Source organism: Lycium ferocissimum, chromosome 1 (genome assembly GCF_029784015.1).
Source record: "Lycium ferocissimum isolate CSIRO_LF1 chromosome 1, AGI_CSIRO_Lferr_CH_V1, whole genome shotgun sequence".
Classification (NCBI taxonomy): domain Eukaryota; kingdom Viridiplantae; phylum Streptophyta; class Magnoliopsida; order Solanales; family Solanaceae; genus Lycium; species Lycium ferocissimum.
Window position 1 is genome coordinate 69,346,865 of NC_081342.1, and position 7,530 is coordinate 69,354,394.

Genomic DNA, 7,530 nt, shown 5'->3' on the forward strand with positions numbered 1-7,530 from the left:
AAACTTGGCAGACTTGTGTTTAGGTTCTTCACTATAGGCTATGATTCAGCTATTTGATCTTTATATACTTGAGTTGTTATTCTTGGACTGTGTGGTGTTTATACTTGATTGTGAGCATGTCTATTCTTCAGTCTCTTCCTTTATATATGTTAGCTAACTGTTTTCGACCTATGATGCCTATTTAGTACGTGTTGTTTGTACTGATGCTACCTTGCTACACTCCTTTTCGGGGTGTAAAGTGTGTGACAAGTTCTATTTCTGATCCTCGAGAATTTTTTCCGAGACAGTGTTGTTGGTGACTTAGAGTGAGCTACTACCAGATCTGTAGCCCGAGTTTCCATTCCTCGTATACTTGTCATCTACTTCCAGATAAGCCTGTCAATTAGGCCGGGTCGGCCCGGGACCGGCCCACCTAACCCGGCCCATAGCCGGCTCGGCCCCCCAACCCGGTAAGAGGTTGGTAAGCTGGGCTAGTGGAAAAAATTAGGGGGCTAGGCCGGACATGCCATTTAGCCCGTAGCCCGGCCCACCAACAGCCCGGGTTCTAGCCCATCGGGGGCCCGGCCCACTTCAAATTAATTTTTTTTTTTTTAAAAAAAATCATAAATAAGCATTTTTACATATATATAATAACACTATATGGGACAAACATTGATCAGTGCCCAAAAGCAACAAGACATTATAATAGGCCAACAAAATCAGTGAAATGATAAGCCTCTGAAATTGCTGATGCGTGAAATAAATCAAGTACCCTTTTAAGTTACTATCTTGCCGTTGGCTTACACAAGTTCAAAAATATTTCAATAGGTTATACAAAGATATAATAATATAAACTATTAGTTATATATATATAATAATATATTAATAAAATCTTATTAGTTTCAAATATTTTATATATAATAATAATTAAATATTTTTTAGCGTATTGAAATGTCTCGCCGATGATGGAGAGGTGACAATCGCACACATGACATTAGGACTTAGGATCGGATGAGATAATTAAATTAAGAACTTTGGTTTAGTATCAAAACTCATGTGCATTGTTTCCATTTAGTTACCGTGATTTCATTTCAACCTTTTTTTTCGGGGGGGGGGGGGGGGTTAAAAAGATTAGCTTATTTATAGCCAAAAAAAAAAAAGTTCCTAATTTATGTATATCTTGTATATGTTAATGGTATATTTGTGTATATCTTGAATATGTTGTTGGAATGAAGACTCCCAACGGCTATTTAAGTGGTAAAAATTATAAAAAGTTGAGAGTGTGATACAAGACTACATAAGTAATTTAAAATAAAACTTCAAACTTAAATTGATAACATTGCAAATTCAAAACATACAAACTTGAACGGTTAACTTATTACAAATGAAAAGTTCAGAACGCTAGCATCGATGGAGAAATTTAAAGAAGAGATAAACTTCAAAGTTCAATTTTGTGCCTTTTGTCCAAGTGCCTACGTAACGGACCAGTACCCCCAAAAACCGGTTCGGACTTATGGAGATATATTTGGCCATAATGTTGACATTTAACATGTTTCTCGTCTACTCACTCAAAATGCAACCACACCGACTTGAAATTGATCTTCTGGACGGAAGGGTGGAGGATTATCATTATCCATTAAATTTAAATTTTGAAATTTGAACTTGGAAGTTGGAAGAGAGAGAGAGAGAGAGAGAGAGAGAGATTTAGATGAGTAGGAAATTTAGAGAAAGAGGAGAATAGGGAATTGTGAGATAATATGGAGAAGAATGAATGGTATTTATAGATTGAAAATAGGGCCAAAGTATAACTTAAGGAACTTGATAGTTAAAATAAAGTTGACGACAACTAGATTTTAAAGTATCAAACTTAATAAATTTTAGTATTAGAATTTTTTTTTAAATAATTAAAATCCGGCGCGGCCCACTAACTAAAATCCGGCCCGGCCCACTAACTAAAACCCGGCCCGGCCCACTTAGCCCACTATGTACCCCTACCCGGGTAGGGGGCTGGGCCGGACACCCCTTTCCCTCCCCCAACCCGGCCCACTAACTATGGCCCGGCCCGGCCCCATGTGACCCGCATTTATATGGCCCGGCCCGGCCCGGTCCACTTGACAGGCATACTTCCAGACAATATTCCTTTGATGTTATGAGCCTTGTATGGCAACATCCAGATAGTTCTTATTAGATATTCAGACCTATGTGTTTATTAGTAGCTCTTGTGCTTACTTAGACCAGATTCCTTGAGTAGAAGATGTATTCCGCACTTATTCTCTTTTAGTTGGAACTGAGATTTATTATTAATTACATTGTTCTTCCACATTTATAGTTAGTATGTTGGGTAAGGGAAGGCTTCGCCTATTAATTTGGGAAATGTGCCACGATCCAATTTACCAAGTCATGATGGCACTAGTCCCACCGTACTAGTAAGCCAACACCAACCGTTAACAACCCAAAATAAGCGAAATTATTAAAAGCAGAAATAAGCATACAAGTCATTTTCAAGTCTTAAAAATATTAAATAGAAATACTTAAGTAATTATTACAATCTTTCCCCAAAATCCGATGTCACCCTAATACAAGGACTACTAAGAGTATAAATAGTCTGAATACATAAGAAAACTATCTAAAATGAAGAAGACAGAAAATAAGGGATAAGAAGAATCCGGAGTCATCCTGAATCCAAGAAGCTCACCCCGGTCTCTCAAGCAACGCTCTAACGGGGAACCTAGTAGTCGCGGCCTCCACTCGTGCTAGAGATCGAGTCTGCACAAAAAAAAAAAAAGGTGCAGCAAGTGTAGCTTGAGTACAATAAACAACAGATACTCAGCATGCATCGTTGACCGATCCTTTTTCGGAATGGAGATGAGGGTTGGTCTTCGACATCATAACCACACTTGTCCGCGATTAGTCCAAATACAAGACAGTCATAATAACAGCTAAACTCACATAACAAATATATTTTTAAGATAAGGCAAAATAGTACCAATAATCACCACAACAATATAGAAAAATGGATGAATGATAAGCAAATGCAATGCAAGGCCTTTGTTTCCACTTCCCGATATATACGTTCAAATAATAACAAATCGTGACCCATGGGTGCTCATGAGGCCCATATATCACCGCTCCGGTAATTTTCTCGCATCACGGCCTCAATCATATCATATCTCAATAACTTGTCTCATAAACAACCAAGCTCAAGTACCAATAGAACGTGCCAAAACATCATCACTCGTCCGGAATAAGATCCCATTGGACTCACAATCATATCCTCAAATCGCATGCATGGATACATGGAAAGCATGAATATGGCATGTATCAACTCAAGAACAAGTACAAAAGCATGAAATCCCTTCTTATGTTCTCAATATCATAAAGGATTTGCTTTCTTTCAATTCAACGAGGATGTACGAGTGATATGCACGCACAACAAACAAGATAGACAATAATAATAAGAGACATAAAGTATGGGCAACGGACCCCAATCACGGATCCCAACGGATCGTACTATTCTGTCAGCTAGTGCCCAAAGCATGGCATTCGGACCAACTATACAATTGAAATTGCACAAATACTTATAACATGATGACCGGTATCCGATACTAGTGCTCGTCACCTCACAAGTATCGGAACCCCCTTAATTCACCCCAATTCCCTCTTATTAGGTTCATTTTAGCCAACACACACACTCAAGAAATAGTTCAAGGTCTCAATATGCCTGGAATGCCGAAACTCGAGTCAAGACATCCTCTTGCTACTCCGAATAGTCTCCAAACGAACAAAGTCTAGTCAAATAAGGATTATTTGCTAGAATACGACTCTATCAATACCCATATTGCTACCTAATCCAAAACCCCCAAATTTAGCCCTAAAATTAGGATTCCGAACCCAAAAGGGTAAAACAGTAAATTAAACCTAGAATCATGATCCTCATACTCAAAATAATCCATAAACTGAAATTCATCCAATAATAATCACTAATTCATGCTCAATTTCTAAAACCCCCCAATTCTCAAGTTGGGTTCCAAAACCCTTCAAATTAACCTCTTAAAATCAACATTCTAATCATGGGGTATGGGTCTAAATTACGGAAATAGGCATAAAACCAGGTTAGGAGACTTACCCAATGATTCTTCCTTGAATTGCCTTCAACTCTCCTCCAAAAATGCTCTCAAACTTAGGGGTTTTGAATGAAAAGACTACGGAAAAAGACACTAAAAGAATCACATTCTGTTCAGCGGTCTGCTCACCCGCTTACCTAGGTTCGCATAGGTGAACATGCACCGGCGGAAGAGACCTCGCCACGGTGCATTACCCCAAAGTGCCACAAGCTCGCAGCGGCGGACCCCAGCTCGCGGCTGCGTACTCTCACCTGCGAGAATCCCTTCGCAGTGGCGGATAGGGTCAACTAGTGGTCCTTCGCTCCTGCGGGCCTCCCCTCGCGAAGCACATCCGCAGGGGCGGAACCCCGTTCGCGCCTTGATAAATTCGTATTTACCAACTTATTTCTTCTTTGATCTTAGATTTTTGTTATGTTTTGATTGAGAAAATAGTGCATTTAATGTCATTTACTTCCATTTTACAGGTTTTTTATGTTTGAGAAGAGCATTGGAAGAAACCAAGTAAAAACAAGTCAAAAAGGAGCTAAAATGAAGAAAATGGAAAAAATGGTTAGAAGTGTAAAAAGTGGCCAGATTTGTAAATCTAAAATCTGAAAAGTTGGGTGCTATTTTCGTCACTTTTTATTGGGAAATTTTTGGAAACCTTAAAAGCAACACTTGGAAGACAATATCATCATCTTTGGCCATTTTTACAAGACTTGGAAGCTAGGGTTTATCAACTACACCATTGGAGGAGAAGATTGGAGGACTTTAATGATAAATTTCTCAAACCTTCAATTCCTTGTTATGTATTAAATATTTAAGTGTGTTGTATTTTATTCTCTCACTTGCATCTTGTTTATGAGAATATCCATTATCAAGTGTTGAATTAAATCTCTTGTTTTGCTTATGTATTGAGCAATTTTTATTTCTAATGCAGTGGGTTAATGTTTTTCTATTTATTCTTCAAGATTTCATGTCTCTTAAAGGTTGCAAACATAAATTTTAGCCTAGTCACCCTTACTTTGCTTGGAAAAGAGAGTCCAGGGTTAGGAAAAGAGTAAATAGCAAGGATTCGGGGCTTTAAATCTCATCTAAGAACTTGAGCTCGGAAGAGGATAGTTAACTTGAGGTTAAATTGATTGTGCTTAATATCACACTCTAAGGCTTGAAAAAGCTTAGACTGAAATTCATTGATTTGGTTGGAAGACTTTCATTGAGATTTTAGAAATCATTATCTATTAACATAGACTCGCTCTTAGTTGTAAAATTGTACAATACATTGGATCGTTACTTGAGAGTAATTTTCCTTGTATCCATGCTTGTGGCCATTGGTCATTTTACTTGCTTTCTAGGTTAGTTTTTTCTTTGTTAGATTTTTAATCAAAAAAATCAATATCGAAAAAGTGTTTGGCTTAGCTTAGTTGGTGATAATTCCTTACTTTCTTGATCGCCTAGTATATTGTTCCCTATGGGATTCGACCCCGACTCATAGTTGGGTAAATTATATTGCATACGACCGTGTACACTTTCTCATTTGAGGAGTGAATTTGGACGTTATCACGCCTACGCGGACATCAAAAACCAAGAAACATCTGATTTTTGACTCTCAACACCCGAAATCCCGAGACTCTCCCGGAACCTCCCCGAGATAAACCAAATATGCATACACATGGAAAAATGCGCTACGAACTCACTTGCGCACTCGGAATTTCCAAAAGAAGTCTGGTTGACCAAATCAACCCCGAACAAGCAAAAACCAACTTTCCAACCAAATGACCAAAACGCCTCCAAGACCCTAGGGAATTGAACCAAACACTCCAACAACCTATATTCGATGTCCCGAAGCTAACAGAACCAACGAAAATCCCAAAAGATGTAATTACCCCCGAAGATGCCTAAAGTCAACCTAACACTTAAAGGTTACTTAACTTAGCAAATTCCCAAAACAAGCTAAGGGGCGATTTTACAAGGGCAAAATAGGTAGAAACACGAAAGCAACCAAAATGACCTAACGGGTCGTTACAAAATGGTAGGTGCCCGCACGACTAAGCCATTTTGGATCGTAACAGCTACTCTCCAAAAATACTTCTTAAAAATAAGCAAATTTTGGAAGCTTGACCAAACAAACTATAACTAAGCATAAGCTACCACAGAAGCCTCAACATAAAGGCAACAGAAAGGGTAAAAGTCTTTAAGATAAAACTCATACAAACCTCATAAGTCACAGTACCCACCACCCATTCAAGGTTGTCGGAGGGTAACATTACATACGGCTCCAGTTGCAGAGAGAATACAAACTGCCCGTGGTCTTTGCAGCGAAAAAGTCATCATCTTTGACGCTATGTCTTGTTATCATATGGAAAAGTCAACCATAAAACTCACAAGACTGGGACTTCATTTCAAGTCAACCTTAAACAAGAAGTTTGATTATGGGAAAGACAAATTTTACTATAGGTTTCCTAAAACATAAGGAAGCCAAGCAAGAACAAAAATCAATTGCAACTAAAAAGAGGCGTTAAGATGGAACGAACTAGATCTGGTCTAAACAAATGAAAGGAAAAAGAATAATGATGAATGGAAAGAACACATAAATGAAACTCTGAAGTCTGAGGTGTGACATAAACTGACAACATTACCTTATTTAGCTCATGAAAGCCAAAAAGTTGACTTCTCAAAAAAAAAAAAAAAAGAGTAAATTTTTTCAATTTCTAACTTAGAAAAGATCCAAAAATGTCTCAGCCTTCCCAAACCACTGTACAGAAACTTGGAACAGTTGAACAAAAGCATACATTTATTTCGCCGTTAGAAACTCCATCAAATATTTTAGCTTGGTTCTTTTGTTTCATCCTATAATACTTGTCCGTCAATCCGTTATTAGTGTATAAACCTAAAGAAAGGAAACCGACAAAAAAATAAACACATAAAAAAACTAATATCTTCCTTTTTCTCTCTTAAGAAATTTTAAACTCGAGCCTATTGCAGAAACAAAGATATACAGCACAAAATATGCAGACTCGTGCGTTAGTAAAATAGAAAAGATGCATGCATTGGAGCAAAGATCAATAAGCAAAACATATTTTACCTGCCGGGCGTTCACAGTGATAAAATGCGGTGTAAAGCCAAATCCAACTGCACTTGTGGGATTACACTGGGTAGGGATAAGGTTTGCATACATCCTACCCTCTCCCGACCCCACTTGTGAGATTTCACTGGGTGTGTTGTTGTTGTCAAAATAATCTGTATAAGTATAAACAAAGTTTCAACAGAATCTGTAAAACACTTAGTAAAACAGATTACACAGTATAAAATATTTAAAACCAGTAAACTACAGAAACTGGAAAATGAACAGAAACAGTGTTGGAAGAAAAAAAATATTTTCAGAATATAATCGAGCCCACTTAGTTCAAAGTGTGTCCTTAAGGAAATTATTCCCCTCACAGTACTC

The 7,530-nt window shown here is 37.8% G+C and overlaps 1 pseudogene; it reads right to left on the bottom strand.

The window, feature by feature from the left end:
* Nucleotides 1-7,260, bottom strand: part of LOC132067094 (AT-hook motif nuclear-localized protein 10-like) — a 28,888-nt pseudogene extending 21,628 nt beyond the window's left edge.
* Nucleotides 7,261-7,530: the final 270 nt, after the last annotated feature.